At 43.5% G+C, this 16,756-nt stretch overlaps 1 protein-coding gene across 4 annotated transcripts in view; it reads left to right on the plus strand.

Moving 5' to 3' along the window:
• Positions 1-16,756, plus strand: part of LOC127056595 (ligand of Numb protein X 2-like) — a 74,762-nt gene that overhangs the window by 18,216 nt on the left and 39,790 nt on the right. Inside the window, exons 1-2 of one of the 4 annotated variants that reach the window (XM_050964648.1) lie at positions 1,283-1,297; positions 3,127-3,366. The exons of 1 other annotated variant lie outside the window; for it this stretch is intronic. The gene's annotated coding sequence lies outside the window, so the exon portion shown is untranslated. Of the gene's footprint in view, positions 1-1,282; positions 1,298-3,126; positions 3,367-12,500; positions 12,638-16,756 lie in introns of those variants that run through there. 2 more of the 4 variants (XM_050964646.1, XM_050964645.1) reach the window with 2 other exon arrangements.

Consider the following 16,756-nt stretch of genomic DNA (forward strand, 5'->3'; position numbering starts at 1 on the left):
AAGATACAGGAATTGTGATAGCTGACATGAGAGGCCAGGGCTATGATAATGGTGCCAACATGAGAGGAAAGAACAGAGGAGTGCAGACACAGATCCAAGAGTTAAAGCCTCAAGCTTTTTTGTTCCATGCAGTTCTCATTCATTGAACTTGGTGGTCAGTGATGCAGCATCAGCTTCCAAAGAGGCTGCTGAATTTTTTAATGTAATTCAAAGCATCTATGTATTTTTCTCTGCATCAACTCATTGATGGCAAATTTTGAAGCAACAACTGGGAACATCCTCTCTGACATTGAAACCACTGAGTGCCACATGATGGGAAAATCAAGTGGAGGCAAGAAAGCCTATCAAACACCAAATTGGGAAGAAAGATGATGCCATAGTTGCCATTATGGAGGATAATGCTATGACAAGAACTGTTCGTGAGAGAACAGTGGCGGAGGGAAATGGAATCACCAGAAACATACATAACTTCAAATTTCTGTGTGGCTTAGTGTTGGGGCATGACATACTGTTTGAAATAAATGTTGTAAACAAGAGACTCCACGGTGTTGATCTTGATATACCTGGAGCAATAGAACAACTGGACAAAGCAAAGTCTTACTGGTCAGAGGAGGGATTTCAAAATGTTCTGAAGAGCGCACAGAAGTTGGCATAGGAACTTCACACTGAAGCTATTTTCCCACCCATTCAAGAATACAAGAGTCACCAAAGAAGACATTTTGATTATGAGGCAAGGGATAATCCCATAAGAGACCCCAAACAACAATTCAAAGTTGAATTATTTAACCAGGCACTAGATTGTGCAATACAGTCCGTTGAAGAATGTTTCATGCAGCTCGAGGAACACAGCAGTATATTTGGGATGTTGTATGATATTCCAAAACTCCTCACTATACCTGAAGAAGACCTACACCAGCAATGCAGGGCATTAGAGACAGTGTTGACACACGATGACATATGCAATATTGATGCGAGTGATTTAGGTGATGAACTGAAAGCACTTTCAAGATACATTTCAGCAGGATCAACTCCAAAGGCTGTTCTGGAATATATATGCACAAATAAGATGACCACCCTCTTTCCAAATGCTTTTGTTGCTCTGTGCATACTTCTAACACTTCCTGTAACAGTTGCCAATGGAGAACACAGCTTCTCCAAGCTGAAGTTAATAAAAACACATCTACACTCCACAATGACACAGGAGAGGCTGGTCGGCCTTGCAACCATCTCAACAGAGCATGAGTTGGCCCAGACTGTGGACCTTCAGGAAGCGGTTCAAATCTTTGCAACCAAGAAGGTATGGAAAGCACCACTTTGATTATTCAAACAGATAAAAATGCCAGTGTTTACTATTCAGACAAGAAAAGTGACATTTGCTGTTCAAGCGTTTGAAAGTTAAGTGTTACTTAAAATTTTTGAACAAGGAATTTTAAGTTGTTAGTTCTCCTTTACTGGGGTAGGTAGCAGAACAGTACCATGAAAGCAGTAGAACACGAAGAAGGCAGAATTGAGACCTTTCAAAGTTTTGGCCCAAGCGAGGGGACATGGGGGCGTCATTTGAGCTCCCCGCCTCAGGTGCCAAAATGTTGTGGGCGGGCCCTGAATGTGCTCATCAGCTGTGTGCAACTTTCCTGCACAATGAGGAATGTCATTAGACCAGCTATCAGAATGTGTCCTGTGGGCTGTGAGCCTAAAAGGAAAGTGTCTTCGACTGCTTGAGAAGAGTATGTGTTGTGTGTATCTCTGCACGCACATGCCTGTAAGAGAGTGACAAGAGGGTGCACACATCCATAAAGCTGCACCTAGAAGGGAGTTATGGCCTTTTTGAGAGACTCTTCTTATAATTTTTAAATTAATATATATCAGTGTAATAATATCAAGTAAATCCCATGTAACAAACTCCCCAGTTTGGATGTCCCTCACAGATAGACAAACAGAGCTGACTGTAGCTTTTTTAAAAGAATCATTAAGTTGAAAGCTGCAGATCTAAGAAGCATTTAGCAGTTAGGTAAGGAGGACAACAGCACTGGAAATAAGGGCGAAAATCTGCTCTCAGTAACAACAGACTAACAGGAGTATATCAGTTAGAGATCAGAATTTGACCCTAAATGACCAACGGACAGCATCTCCAAAACATGAGGCTGTTAACCAAATCTCCTCCAAGGAGTATCAACATTATGAATATCATAATTCTTATGAATGGAGATGAAGGTTCCATCTTTTATCTACTGGTGTAGGTGAGTATATGCCATGACCCAGGGAGTGGTTTTAATTTTCAGGGGCAACAGGTTATCTGTTTTTTTTTTTAAATTAATTAATGCCTCGTTATATGTCTGTCTGCTTGCACCCACTATCTTAATAATCATATTAGTGCAAAATCAACAGGAATTTTGCCGAGTACAGACTTAGAGATTTGTCCCATTGTATGCACTAGTGCATCTAATTTGAGAGAGAGGGACATTGTCAATAGGAATGGTAGGTGCTCACTACCTCTGGTTCATGTATGATTGCCAAAATTGTCTGCTAAGTTCCAGTTGCAAAATCTTAATAATTAGAGCAGAAAAAAATATTCACAATTAGTAAGATGGAAAATATAGCTTCTTTTTTCTGCTTTCAGAATATCCATAACTCACGGTTCAAACTTATTTAACAACGTTTCTTCATATTTCATAAATATAAGAAATTAAAGCACTGTTGCTTCTTTATGAGGGGTCAAATAAGTCACACAGCATTGCCTCTGCTCTGTGATTGGCTGAATATTCATCAAATCACTTGTTTTGAAAACTAGTAAGTAGAAATATAAAGTTTGGTTTCTGCAATATTTGTGTCAGTAAAACTTGGTGACTTGAATGTTCATGAAAAGTGAACACAAAAAATGCTAAAGAAATTGTGATGAGTGGGATGTGACCAGGTCGAACTATGAACTCCATTTTGTATTGTAACCTCAGTTTTGGGTTTGGACATCTTTTTTGTGTTGGAGCTGAACACATGACTCCAAGGCAGTTTGCTGTAATACATTCCGGACAAGTGCTTGGCCGAAGAAAGGGGCTTGACACCTAGCTGAATTATTATGACTGAAAAGCCGTCACAGAGCAATGAGGACATCAACTTTGATTGTCTCAACAGCTGGCCCAATCCCATGGAGCAATCGACTTGCTACACAGAAACCTGACTGGGGAACGGCCTGGAATTTTTCAGCCTGGGCTCATGACAAAAAAAGTGAAAGAGACTATTTAACGAAGGATCTGGTGCTTCTCTCTGATGGGGGGACCTCCACTGCCCCATGGAAGAACTGTCTGGAGACAGAAGATAGGAGGGACTCTGCCTAGCCTGAAACCCTGACAAGACCTCGGATTCATAGGAGAGGTACGGTGTAGGGGTGTTTGCTATTTTACAAAGATCTGTAACTCTCTAGTGATTTTTAAGAGTAAAGTTTCTTGTGGTGAAGAAATTCATTTGTTAAGCCTGTATTCCTTGCCATCCTTCCACTGGATTCCTTCAAGGGTTAAACTAAGAAACCCAAGCTGACCATAGCCAAAGTAGAAATTTGAGGGAGCATATGAAAGCACCTAGAGTGGGTTGGGGAGGTCTGATGCACAAGTTCAGGAGTCTGGGAGCAGCAGGACTGTGGAGTCCCATATCTCAAGGAAGGAGTCTGAGCCTGGGAGTGTGCCTTGCAGAACCAGAGCTTGGAACAATGACCTGTCTCTTCCTAGACCCCGCTGGCTTAGAAGCACATGGAATTCAGTGGTGAGTCCATTGACAACAGACGTATTGGTCTAAAGAGAAACTGGGCCAAGTTATGACAGAATTAATTTAAAAACTTGAGTAAATAGTCATATAAATTGCTTTGCAATATTTTCCCAGCTCTAATAAATAATAATAATGAGGCTTTACACTTCTATCATGTACCCCATCCAAGAATCTCCAAGTGCTTTGCAAATACTAACATCAAGGTGGTCCATGCAAGGAGGGGAGTATCATCATCCTCATTTTACAGAATCTGGGACACAAATAATTTTGCCCAAAGTCATGCAACACGTCTGTGTCAGAGCAGGGAATGGAACCCTAATTTTCTGTCACTCCTGTGTGTTAGCCACAACACTATTCTTTCCCTGTATCACTAGGGAAATTGTAAGAGGTATAAAGACAGGTTCCATCTCCCTGGAAGTTAGCAAAATTAAACTTTTGACTTGGAAATGGAACAAATTTGACTTGGAGTCAATGAGAGGCAAGAAACACGGAACTACACAATGGCATTTTCGGAGCATAACTTGTCAGGGTACAAGTGGACTTTCAATGGCTACACCCCTTATTCCTTTGCTGTCTCACAAGAGATGTTACAGAATGAACTTTTATTAGATTATCTTGTTGATATATAATCCTATTTACTGGATATCCAGCTGCAGCACATATTAATTACCAGCTGGATCTCAGTTTTCTTCATGACTTTTCCTTTTTTTATCAGAAATGTGTCACTTCACCTATATAATGTTTTGAAGAATAATTGGTTGGGTGTTACCAACCTAATGTGGGATTAGCTCCATGGTAAATTTTTCCCAGATGAGCCTTGCAACCAGCTCTCATGCATCTTTTCAAATCTTCCAATTTTATTATTTATGACCCTGCCACAAGTGTGCTAACCACTTTCAGTAGTTACAAACCACAGCAGAAATGGCCAAAATCCAAAGCGGGTACTTCCATTCTATCTATTTCCCCAGATAGTAAGATGCTTCTTCACTTGCTGTCCTAATGTGTTGTGGAGTGTTGCTGTATGTTAGCATCTCCCACCTAGAGATGGCTGTATTTCACTTGACACTGGAGAAATTCCTATGAATACATTTTCTACGTTTTTAAAGTGCTTTGGGACAGGGGTGCAATGTGGAGGAGGGGCCATACACTCCCTCCCCACCTTTGGCCAGCTCTGAGCAGAGGCCCTGTAGATGCCACCTCTTCCCAGCTATGCCTGAGACAGTAGTGGCCCCTTGGCTGGGGACACACCACCCACACAGGAGATAATGGGTTGGGTTGCCCAGTGGGGAAGCCTCTGCCAGAGTCCCAGTGCTGCAGTCTGGGAAGGGAGGTCTGGCACTTCCCTGAGCTTGTTGTCCCAGCAGGACAGCAGTGGAAAGGGGCTGCACGCTGCATTCTGGGACTTGCTACCAGGGCCGGCTTTAGACCTATTCCGCCAATTCCCCCGAATTGGGCTCCGCGCCTAAAAGGGTCCCGCACCCAGTGAGAATCCCTTCCCTGGCTAGAGGCGCCTTTTTAATTTTTACTCACCTGGCGGTGCTTCAGGTCTTTGGCGGCACTTTGGCGCGGGTCTTTCGCTTGCTCTGGGTCTTCGGTGGCAGGTTCTTCAGTGCCGCCGAATATCTGGAGCGAGTGAAGGACCCACCACCGAAGTGCCGCTGAAGACTCAGAGCACTGCCCGGTGAGTACAAGCCCCACGTGTTTTTTCACATGTGTGGTTTTTTTTTTAAATCATCCCTGCAGGGGCCCCATTGAAACTGTTCGAATTGGGCCCTGCACTTCCTAAAGCTGTCCCTGCTTGCTACATGGAGTGGGAGCAGTTGGGGCCTGCAGGGCTGCATGGTACCTCCCCCTGCACTTTCCATGCATTGCCATGGTACCAAAGGCCAGGGCTTGGCACATTTCAGAGTTTCCTTCCCTGGCTGCAACCCCGCAAACTTGTCTGCAGCTGGATCTGCCCTCTGCAAGCTGTGTGCCAAGCTAAGCCATGCCCATGTGGCACCCTGTGCTCTACTATCTTCTCCATCCTGGGACAGGTGCCCTTCTGGGGAGGAGTCCTCTCTCTGGGCCTCCTCCTTAGGAAAATGGGGGTTGCACTCTGCTTTGGGATCTGTTGGGATGAAAGGCCCATTATCTCCTCCACAAATCAATTGATGAGGAATTGGTGGGTGTAACCTACCTGTTCAAGAAGACATATAAGCCCCTTTGTGGTTTCTAGGATTTTCATTTTTGTACCTTAATTATTTCTTACATAGCTATCAAAATACAATCATCCCTTGGTGATAGCTAACTTTTCTTCATAATATTTGACACAGTAACTTCTTGGATTCATCCTTGCACAATGTGATTTATGATAGGAGAATGCCACATCTGTATAGATGGAGGACTAGTCAGAAAGAACTGCTATTTTAAAAGACGCTGTTTTTCTAAGGTGGTATTCACCAGGTTTCTGATTTAGTTTCCTGATTGCAAATGTCTTTTTAGCAAACAAAAAGTGCTATTGTGTATGGCGAAACAGAAAACAGACACCCTTTGTTCTGTAAATAATCTGTCTGAAATTCAAATTACCCAAGCAGAACATCCTGTGGCACTGGAAAGGAGCTGGTGTTTATGGTCACACAGAGAGCATCCACTAACATTCAGAGAGGCCAAAGTGAATGGCAGCTGCAAATCCACAAACTGAAGTCAAGGGGATACGCTAGATTTACACTGATGTAGCTAAAAGTAGAATTTGGCCCATCTCTACTGTGAAACCATGTGCAAAACTTGAACACAAATCCAGAAATATCACTCCATGCTCTAGACTCCAAGGCCTTGATATACTCATTGCCCAGGGTACCAAACGTCAGTGACGATAAGTTTGCCTGCAGTGGGGGAAATAGCGGTGCAAATTGCATATAGTGGTGCCTGCAACTCCTGCTCCATAAGAGAAAGTGAAGCCAACTGGTACAGTCTCAAACTGGACAGAGGACACTTGTGATTTTTAGGGACTCAGGTTGAGGAAAAGCCTCTTGTTGGGGAGAGTAGCAGGAAATCACCTAATGACAGAAGCAGGCCCTTAGCCATTGACCCACTCACACCATAATATGATCACTTCCATAAGCCAGACACACAACCCAGACACACATAATTAATTAATAATAATCAATATTTGATATAACAGTAGCACTTCACTGGGGCACTATTACACAGATTACATCCTGAATTTGATTCAAATATAGTTAATGCCAGCTAATATATATGGAAATGAGAGAAAGGCAATGGACGCTATTTTCTGAATGCGTTAGGCGACACTGTGCTAAATACCTCTTTACTTTAAGGAAAGTTAAGGGTGCTCAGCACTGCACAGGATCAAGTTCTAAACATGTAAAAATACCAGCATTATAGGCCAAATACAGGGGCCATTGAAATCACTGTCCAAACTCTCATACACTTCAGCAATATTCATTAAAAAGCAGTTGCTACATTTGAAGAGTAAGCATCACTTAAAAATTACAAAAGAGCCATCAGAATTATTCAATGGAGTAAGCTAAGGAAGGATCTAGTGCAAACTATTCATTTTATGCGCCTCAGTTTTTATAATTAAGTGTATGAGTGCTTACAGCAAATATTATAGTTTCCTCCTCCACTGAGAAAAGCCAGATGGATTTCTCTGCTGAGAGAAGCCAGATGTCCTTTATCTTCCAACACATACTTTTCTATAAACAGAGGATCAATCTGTTTACTTCTAATGAAAACACTTTAAAGACCTATCAGCCCAAATACTCCAGCACTAATAACTAATGCAATATAATATTAACAATAAAAAGCATAATAGAAGTTGGAGATGGAAAAGGTATTGTAGTCATCTCTGGCCAATGCAAGATGATTTTCTATGTTAACCTTATTGTTTTGTCCACTCTACCTTTTAGTGTCTCAAGCAATAGGACTTCCACTACTTCCCTTCCCCAGAAGTGACTGCATTTCATAGAAGCTGTATGTATTGTACATAGAGCTAATTTGTAGCAAATCTGTAATAAAACAGTGCAAAATGAACAAGTCTGCAGCACTAGCTGAAAGAATAAATCTGACCAACATACGCGTGATTCTGATTTTAATCAAATCAGCAGTGTCTGCATTCACATGGGCTCTTACCAGTATTTTTTTTTTCCACTTTCTAGTAAAGGGACATTCCCAAGCCACCTACTTGTAATTTCCTGGGACAACCCCCACTCCTCACTTGTGAGAATCATTTTTATTTGAAGCTTGTTTTCATTCTTGCACTGTGGGATTGGATGGAAGTTTGGGTTTCCTTGTGATGAAATATCAAAGTTGGGACCCAAACGATTGCCTTGTTGTACATTCCCACAAGATGATGATAGGAAAACTCAAGGTTAATTAAACTAATCATTAAAACTTTGGGTGATCTGACTTTGCTTCTCCCTTCAATTTGGCTATTTTCCCCACTCCTCCCAATATACTTTATCTATTTTATTCTTCTGTTTTGAATTTCACTAAATTGTTTTTTAAATCTCCTTGTGAAATACTGTATCCATGTGAAGGATTATTACAAACATTCATCTGCCACCACTGAGAACAGCCTAGCTCCATCCTCTTTGGAACCCCCACCTCAGGTAATAGGAGCAAGCTGCAGCCTTAAATCAACTCATTTATGTATATAGTGAGATATCTAAACATGTGCCTTGCAACTGGTAAGTCTGCTGAACAATAAAACAGAAATACACCAAAACCAGAGCTTTATATGTGAACTGTCCTTCTCTATCCCCTTGAACGTTGGTATTTCAGATAAAATTAAACCCAGATCTTCCCCAGGTACTGATTTTGTAGAGCTGAAATGGTACAGAAGTGGTTTTGAAAAACCAGCGTTCTCATTTGACCCCTACAAAAAGTACCCACAAGAGCTTACAGTCTAAAAAAAAACAAGTTTGGGTACAGTTTGGTGAACAAAAGATTGTTGCTGGCATACCTTGTGGAACAGCCTGTGGATTCACAGAAATGTTCTGAAGATAAAGAGGGAAGGGTTTTAGTGCACACTCATTATATGTTGTATACTATGGATCCATCTCTGTGTTATGTGAGAACCTCTGATAAATTCTTGAATGTAACCACATGACTAGAGCTGCTCAAAAGTCAGGACTTCCATTCCATGGAAATTCTGACACTTTGAAGAGTGAGGGGAATCTCCCACCACAAAGCAGGGAACACAGAGCTCCATCTCCATCCTGAGAACTGCATCTCAAACTGGGACACTCAGACTTCCAGGATCCCAACTCTGTGGCAGGGAGAGCAGGCTGCATGACCGGGCTATCATGGAGCCAGGGACCCTGGAAGCTCTGGGATCCCTGGCACCAGAACAGCTCACTTGTTAGGGCTACCCAGAAGCTGTGAACCCTGAAAGCCTGAGTTCCCCAGAAGCCTGCCAGGTGAGCTGGCAGAAAACCAGGCAGGGTTCTGTCAAAATCCAGTCTGTGGCTTGACAAAAGTTACCACTCTGAAACCAATATATTTTTGTGAGACAGTTTCAATCAATTGGCATAGTCAGATAAAAAAACATTTTCTTGGAATATTTCCAACAACCTCCATTCATAACCCTGTTCTGCCAGGGAGGTAAGCGGTATTATCTCCATTTTAACAGATGGGGAACCAAGGCACAGAGAGATTAAGTGAACGGTTGAAGGTCACACCAGAAATTTGTGACAGAGCTGGGAACTGAACCTACATCACCTGGGTGTCTGTGCCTTAACTAAAAGGCTATCCTTGTTCTCTGTAGCAAGATTTTTTCCTAGATCTTATCTTTTTTCCTAAATCTCATCTAAACCCACTGTAGCACAGTGGTAATACTGGTGGTAGTTAAAGCATTAGGGTATGTCTACATCTACAATTTTGCAGCGCTGGTTGTTACAGCTGTATTAGTACAGCTGTATAGGGCCAGCGCTGCAGAGTGGCCACACTTACAGCAACCAGCGCTGCAAGTGGTGTTAGATGTGGCCACACTGCAGCGCTGTTGGGCGGCTTCAAGGGGGGTTCGGGGAACGCGAGAACAAACCGGGGAAGGAGACCAGCTTCCCCGCGGTTTGCTCTCGCATTCCCCGGACCCCCCTGCAAACCGCAGGGAAAGAGACCTGCTTGAAGGAGAGGCTTCCTCAGGTATGCTGGGATACCTGCTTATTCCACGGAGGTCAAGAAAAGCGCTGGTAAGTGTCTACACTTGATTACCAGCGCTGGATCCTCTACACCTGAGACAAAACGGGAGTACAGCCAGTGCTGCAAACAGGGAGTTGCAGCGCTGGTGATGCCCTGCAGATGTGTACACCTCCTAAGTTGCAGCGCTGTAACCCCCTCACCAGCGCTGCAACTTTGTGATGTAGACAAGCCCCCTGTCTCTTTGACAGGGTTTACGTTAGCAAATTTAGTGCCAGTTTCTCAGTGCTAGTGCAGGCAGAATTCAGGCATTTCCCGCATTGCCTCCTGAAGCCTTGGTCTGATTTTCCAGGGCCCAAAACTGGAACCTCCAGAACCCTGTCTACACTAGAGTTTGTATTATTACTAACAATGATACAGCTGCCCTGGAGCTGGCAAATGAGCACAAAATTGGCTAGTATAGACACAGACTTTTAGGATTTGCTGTGTCACCAAATTAAGAACAAGAGCCTTTTGAAAATTACTGAATTTTCAGAAACTTCCATGAACATTTTTTTTAAATGTTGCTGTTTATGACTAACTTTTAGTATGGCTGAAAGGTGTCAACAAATTGAAATTTCAGCAAAAGTAATTTACAAAATTTGTTCTGTATTTTTTCAACTAGCTTTATTAAAAGCCTCTTTTTTCTTCTCTTTCATGGAGTATTTTGAGTACAGCTGGGTAAAAGTGGCATATGCCAATCAATCACCTTTGTCCCAGTCTTAAAAAGCTAAAGGATTCATACATTTTCACAGTATTTGGTGGAATTTTTACATAGATAGTTTAAATATATCAGATGATTGTCTAAGAATCAAGGAGGCAGGATTAGAGACAACCTTAAAAGTTAAATTAAGCCAGTGCTAGGCACCTGCAGAATACCCTAGAACAGCAGTCAACCTTTTTCTTTCTGAGCCCCTCCTCCCCCAACATGCTATAAAAACTCCATGGCCCACCTGTGCCAAACTGTTTTTATGCATACCCAGTAGATTAAAAACTGTATTAAATTGATAGTCATACAGTTAAACACATACATATAGAATATAAAAATGAAAAGGATAATATAGGTACAAAAATAAAAAAGTGAATATAATTTTTGGTTTACTTACTCAGTCTGAATCTTGTTGCTGGTGCTGATCAATAGTTGTCAGGACCTGAGAGGTATCTTCGACAAGCACGTGCACGTCATGGTCACTTTGTTTTCATTCATGTCATGGCTGACCTGCACAGCCCCAACCCCTCCACCAGCTAGCCTGCCACCCAGGTGACCTATACAGCAACACAGCCCCTCCACCCATGCGGAGGCGCTTGGCTTCAGCTCCTTCAGCCCTGCATGGCAGAGCTCAGGCTTGGGCTTTCTGCCTTAGGTGCCAGCAAATCTAACGCTGGCCTTGCTTGGCAGATCCCCTGAAACCTGCTCATGGCCTCCGAAGGGGCTGTGGACCCATTGAGAACCACTGCCCAAGAACACTGTCCGCATACACGGATATGAAGACACAGTCCCTGTACCAAACAGCTTAACTTTAAGGCTCCCACCTGCAAAAATGGCAAGTGTTTAGTTGGCATGAGTTTAACTTTACCTTCTACAAACAGTCTCATTGAATGGACTGGGGATTAAGAAGACAAGCAACATATGAAGGAAGGAGGAGAGGGATACAGCCCAAATATGTATAATTTTTATTTACATTTGGCCGCACTCATACAAGCTGAACAGTGATGTCCAACTGCTTCTCAGTCTATGCATTATTAATTGGCCAATTACTGACTCCCCACAATGGAAGTAGGATTTAAAATGGGGACAGATTTCAGGCTGTTATGCAGACTATATGGCCCATTTTATGTGTGCAGCGGCTTTCTATGATCTCAGGCCAATCTTCTTTCTTCCATTCATTATAATAAACGGGCACGTTTTGGGGAGTGGCAGCAGCGTAATGACAGTCTAGGAGGGGAGACTGGACGGAGAGGTATTTGCATAGGCACAGGGCAGCAAACCACCTGGCTATCATTGCAGGGCATATCTCCCTCGCCTCCCTGGCTGCCAACTGCCAGGAGAGAGGAAAGACAGGAAGTGGCAGAGGAATCCCCCCGAGGGACAGGCACTAGCTTGAGTGGTGACTGAGCCTTCTCTCCTCCTAGTCTAGACAGGGGCTGAGAGGAAAACCCGAGCTGCCCAGCCCCCCTCGTTGCTGAGCTGTGGGGAAGCCTAGCTGGGCCTGCTACTTCCGCGGCTGGGGCCCGCCCCAGGTGCTCCGGGCGTGTCCGGGCGAGCGGTGCGCGCCTCGGAAAGTGACACCAGCCGGCAGAGGGGGAGGGGCGCCGTGCCCAAGTTTGAGCGCGCGGTGCCAGGCGGGCTGGTGCGCGCGGCATGGAAGCGGGGCCTGTCACTCACCCCCCCCCCCCCCCCGGCCAGGTACCTGGGCGGGGCGCGTGCTGGGGAGCCCAGAGTGCCGCGTGCCCGGGCTCGGCAAAGGGGAGGGGGGAAGCGAAGGGTGGCGCTGGGGAGAGGGCGGCGGCAGCAGCCAGGTGCGCCTGGGCGGGAGCAGGGGCCGGGCGCAGACACCTGAGCGGCTGCGCTGCCTCCTCCCCTCACGCGGGTTTCGACTTTCTCCCCCGCCCGGAAACTCGCCGGCCGAGCTGCGCTCGCCGCCGCCCCGCTGGCTCCGCCACAGGCCGGGCCGGAACTGGGCGCCCCCGCCTGCGCCGCCAGGTGAGTCCCAGCCGGGGGGTCTTGTTGGAGGAAGGGTCCCCCTGTGGTGCCCGGCCCGGGGCAGGGAGGTGCGGAGAGGAGGTGGCACATATGGGGGAGCTGGTTGCCGGGGTGGGGGAGGAGAGGCACAGGGCAATTCTGTACCGAGCTGCTAAAGGGACCTGGCTTGGGTAAAATACTGTACAGATCGCCGCCCCCACCCCCAGTAATTGACACATATCGTTGTAGGGTTTTTAAAATAATCCCTTCTCAGTTAGTTTACAGGGCTGCATAACTAAAGTCTTATCCCAATTAACAGACGTGGCTTGGCTCACTGGTCTGATGACAAGGAAAGTCCCACTCAGGCAGTCCCCTGTAACTGTAGAGTCTCCTTTATTTACTTTTTAAATAGTTGTTTTTATTACTCTTCATCGTGTTCCTGTGTAAACATGGTGCAGAGGAATGGCCGTGTGCTATTTAATTTATATTTTAATAGTAAATAATACTATCACATTGTTTCTAATATAAACAGTTCCTGTTTATATTGGGATTTTGTAATTACAACTTTTAATTCTACATTTTTGTTCTTCTATAATGCAAGTTTATTCTTTAAGATTATACGACTTAAAGGCTGGCTGAGTTTCTGGGTTGGTGTCAAATTTTCCTTCAGTTTCCTTTGATCTGCCAAGGGGATTGCCTTTTTCAGTTTATTTTGCTTCTCTGGGCAGCATTCTAGTGCTTTTTCACATGTCATTACTTGCGTATATAACTTTGTTCCCAAGTATTCACTAAAGGCCAGGTTGAAAGCACCTAGATGCTTTTGAAAATCCCACTAGCCACCTAAATACCTTTAAAAATCTGGCCTAAGGATACTGTGCTGTCTTCTATGAAATCCTTTGCAAAGGCAAATTTCTACTATAATTTTTACTAAACATAGATACACAACCAAGATTGACAACCGCAAGAATTAAAAAATGTGTTATGAACTCTAAAGTTATGAAATTTAAATAAATAAATGTTAGATTCTTGTTGCCTTTTTGTTTTTGGAGCCTTTAGGGTGCACTAGCTACATGCATGTACTATTACCTCTCCCAAAGAATACAGTCTTATAATATTCAATACCATTTGGACATAGTTTTTCCACTCTCCCCACACACACACTTTAATTGAAAATTTATTACAGATCCATATTTGTGTAAGTAGTCCTTCATCCTGCAAACACTGAAACACATACTTACTCTTCTATTATTTCACTTGTTGCATACATCTTTTTTCTACTGAATTGTTTATATTTCTAATTGCATTTTAATTTTATGTCGTCTTATATGCGACATTGTTATGAGTCATTTCAGTGATGATCTTCATTCTGACGAGTTTACTGTTTTGTGCTGCCAAAATCAAAGAGGTTTTTTTAAAAATGAATTATTCTGTCGTTCCTTTGCATTATTTGGGAGGGGAGCATAGCACGTACCTCACCTATTTTGCCTTTTGGTGAAAGTACAGTGCCATGTCTCCTGTGTTCTTACAGTGGGATAGCTAATGCATGTTAGTTATTCTGTGGTAAAAACACTTTCTTAGCAGTCAGGAGACAGACTATAATACTGACTCAGACGTTAAATGCAGATGTTGTTCATAGCTTGACTCTGATAGCGATTATGGGAGTAACACTGCTCCTTTGCCATTAGAGGTAATTGCCCCTGAATATCTGCAATTTCTGTCGGTGTCTAGTTAAAGCATTTTAAATGGAAAAAAATTAAGAGCCCTCCCCCCAAAAAATTTCCCTTATTCCCTTCTTTTTACTTACTAAGGAATCAACTGCATGTACAAACTAAAGGTGTGGATTTAATGCACATAAATTATAGCACATTAAACCTCTGTGGGGACTCCCTTTATGTCCAGACAAGTGTCCTTAGTTTTGACAATGGCAGTCAGAGCAATCATGGAAGATTGCAGGAGTCCTTCCCCAAAACATTATTAAGCATCAAGTCTTTGACCTGGCTTGAACATTTTAAAAGTTTTGTGTACTTCAGGTGCAACTCACATTTCATTTTTTAAGTCCGAAGTGCTTGACTGCTTGCCTTCTTCTCGTCTTAACTTTCTTGAGGGTTGCCCTATGCAGCGAAGCCTTTATAATGTTTCACAGAGATTTAAATTTTATAAGACCAAAATTTATATGTGGTTTAAGATTCAGATTTAAGGTGATCTCACTTCTGCCTGCCCTGTGCTGGTCAGGACATCTTTTGTGATGAGGAAATTGAAGGCCTGACAGTGGATAGATCCTGCAGTGCACACAAAGGGTGTTGATCACTGTACAGTTAGGCCCCCTCTATAAGCAATGAATGTGAAATGGTGGCACTCCTCTCCCATTAGAGTTAACCAGTTGACCCACATTTTTCATGCTTTAAACTGTAAAGATTCCTTTTTGATCTCGTCTACCAACTCGCTAACCAAACATGATGTAAACCTTATCCCTTACTGTGTGCTCTCAGGAAAATTTAACTTACAAACCCAGCATTATCTTACACCTTTCTTACATTATTGTGGTAATATTAATGAGCCCATGACTGTCACGTCCACAAAGGAGTGAGGAAACGGTCTGTTAGACTACAAGAAAAATATTTTCAGCTTACTTAAAACATTGTGATGTTGTGTCTCAGCACAGGTGCAGAGTGCTGTGCTGATCACCTGGCCCAGAAACAGGGTGTGGCAGTTACTAGACATGTTCTGCATTTGTTTCTGCAGCTGTATAGGATATTTTCATTGTAGGCAACACACCTGGCAGGTCATTCCCTATTTACTCATCTGATAGCTGAGCCAGTCGGTGCTCAAGGGGGGAAATGTTATATCTGCTTAAAACAGCCACCTCACATCAGTGGCTGATCAGTGCAAGAGCATGCGTCTGCTGTAAGGGATAGATCTGCTGACAATATGGAGAAATGTTTTGGAAAGAAGGAGGCTGACATTCTTAGCAAGATCTGAACTAGTCAGGCATGTACACTCCATATTATGGCCACATTATAGAGACTTAGGGTTAGATTCACAAAGATACTTAAGCACCTAAACTTCAGACTTAAGTTCCTCAGTTTTAGGTTCCACTGTGATTCACAAAACTTCTGATGAACTCTGTAAGTGCCTAAATTCACATGGCACCTACATTTTCTGAGTTGAAGTGCCCATGCTGCCTTAGTTTTTGCCTTTCTGAGCATGTGCATTGCTGCCTTACTCTAGGCTTCTCTCTTGCATATGCTCCAGACCGATTCACGAACCAGGAGGGATAAGACAGGTGGGTAAATGCCTATGTATAGCGCCTGATGTAGCAGGCATGCTCAAAGCCTGTCTACTGGATCAGGTCCCATTCAAAATCTGGCTGGAAGAGGAGATGGGTGTGCTATTCTCACCCACCACATAACTTATAGTGCAGTGGTTAGAGCACTGGCTTGGGATGTCAGAGATGGGGGTTCAGTTCCCCCCTCAGGCAGAGAGGGAGAAAGGATTTGAACAGGGGGACTCCTACATCCCAGGTGAGTGTCCTAAACACTGAGCTAAAAGTTATAAGGAAGGCAGTGACATCACCACCACCTCCTGCTGCTGTTTTGTGTGCCTGTCTAGTTCTTTCTCAAAGAAACAGCTTAGTTTAGGTTCCTAAACAGCCTGACTCCACGAGAAGGATTCCTGGTTGTGAATTGCTAGCAGAGATAAGTGCCTCCTTACAGCCTCCATTTAGGCTCTGAACTCAGAGCAGGGTGAGGTTAGGACACATCCCTCATGGGCATCTCACATTGGTTAGGTTTGGCATTTCCCTGCTTAATGTGCTGGCTTTGTGGTTTACAGTCTAAGGCACCTATCTCCCCTTTCGTTATATAGGGAGCCTAGGAATTTAACTGAGGCTTTATGGAGCATACTGTTGTTCCTGTGACTTTTTATTTTTTTCCCTAGGCACCTAAAAGTTGGGCATTGCAACATTCAGCATCACAATGCCTAGTTCCTTTCTGAATCCAGCCTTTAGGCCTTTTCCTCACTGCTTACAAAGATGTTTTGTTTTTTTTTAAATCTGAGTGGATAAGGTATATGAACTGTCCTGAGGTTTAAAAGAAAAACAAGGAAAGAAAGAAAGACAAGGCACTTCAGTTTCCTCACTGA

Source organism: Gopherus flavomarginatus, chromosome 8 (genome assembly GCF_025201925.1).
Source record: "Gopherus flavomarginatus isolate rGopFla2 chromosome 8, rGopFla2.mat.asm, whole genome shotgun sequence".
Taxonomy (NCBI): domain Eukaryota; kingdom Metazoa; phylum Chordata; order Testudines; family Testudinidae; genus Gopherus; species Gopherus flavomarginatus.